Source organism: Arachis ipaensis, chromosome B07 (assembly GCF_000816755.2).
Source record: "Arachis ipaensis cultivar K30076 chromosome B07, Araip1.1, whole genome shotgun sequence".
NCBI classification, from domain to species: Eukaryota; Viridiplantae; Streptophyta; class Magnoliopsida; order Fabales; family Fabaceae; genus Arachis; species Arachis ipaensis.
Window position 1 is genome coordinate 121,609,278 of NC_029791.2, and position 1,528 is coordinate 121,610,805.

Below are 1,528 nucleotides of genomic sequence, written 5' to 3' on the forward strand. Positions count from 1 at the left end.
TATACATAACATGGTACATGTGTGATGTGTCAGCAGTTTACAAAGAAATCGCAAACGCAAAAATAAAAAAATAAAAAAAATTCTCATTTTAAAACAATTTATGAAAAAAAATAAACAGATGAAAAAATTAATATGAAAAACAAAAAAAAAATCAATTTTTTATGCCAAACACACAAATTTTATGATGTAACATATAATTTTTTTAAGTTAAACACACAATTCTAAAGAGAAACATGAAATACAAATATAAACTATTTAACGATAAACACACAAATTTTTTTGAAAAAACATAAGAAGCAAGTATAAAAATTGATTTTATTAATGATAAAAGATTTTGTTATGATAAACAAAATTTTTTTTTAAGATAAACACATTTTTGAAGATATTTGAAGAGAAATATAGAAAGCAAACATAGAAATTTTTTACGGTTAATACAAATTCAAAATATTTATGTGTTATTTAAGTTACATTTTTATGTTTTTGATCTAAAATTTCTATGCTTTTCTTGTATTATTTAACTAAAAAATTTACACAATTTAAAATAATTTATGTACTACTCAATTAAAATTTATGTATTGTTCTTCTGCTTTATTCAACTAAAAATTCTGTAAGTTTAAAATATTTTATATATTTTTCAACTAAAACTTTTGTTTTTTTTGTGTTATTTTTGTGTTATGCTTTTATAATGTTAATTTAAAATGATTTATTTGAATAAAATATTTCATTAATAGTAGCAATTTGAACAAAACAGAAAGAAAATTAAAAGAGAGAGGCATTGGAAAGAAAGAGGAAAATTTTGGTGATAGAAGAAAGAAAGAAAAAAAAATCAACAAAAAAAGAAGAAAAAAGAAAAGAGAAGTTGAGAAAAAAATAACATTTAAAAAAAAAAAAGAAAGAAGAAGATGTAGAAAAGAAAAGGCGTGTATAAAAAACATAAAACTTTTAATTTTTAAAAATTTGGTTGAATTTAATTATAAAAATCGATTTGATCATTAATTTGAATAAATTTTATGAGTTTAGCCGTGTAGTTCATTATTAATAAAATTTTTTAAATATTTTTATTTAATAATATAAAATAAATATATTAATAATTTAAATTTTTTATATTTTTAATTAAAATTTTATTAGTTTGTAAATTTAATACGTGTATAGATATACTCAAATTTTATTGGTGAATATATTGGTAACATGCTAATATAATATACTACTATGCTATTGATGGAAAAATATAAAAATGCGGATAACTTCTTTATGGCATAGCACTGATGAGTGCTTTTGACCAAACTTTAGATATGGAATTGAGCTCATTGGTTAGCATTCCGTCCAAATCAATGAAAATCGGAATTCGCATGATGCTCTTCCAATCACATCAGTGCCCTAGTAGAAGAGTAATGTCCAAATTATTTTTTTTTTCTTCCCTACGCATAAATTAGATACGAATACAACTATTGATAAGTTGGTATTTAATAGTTTTTACAGTGAGAAAAAAGTTTTTAAGCTTTTCCAAAAAGTTATTTAATAGAGGAAT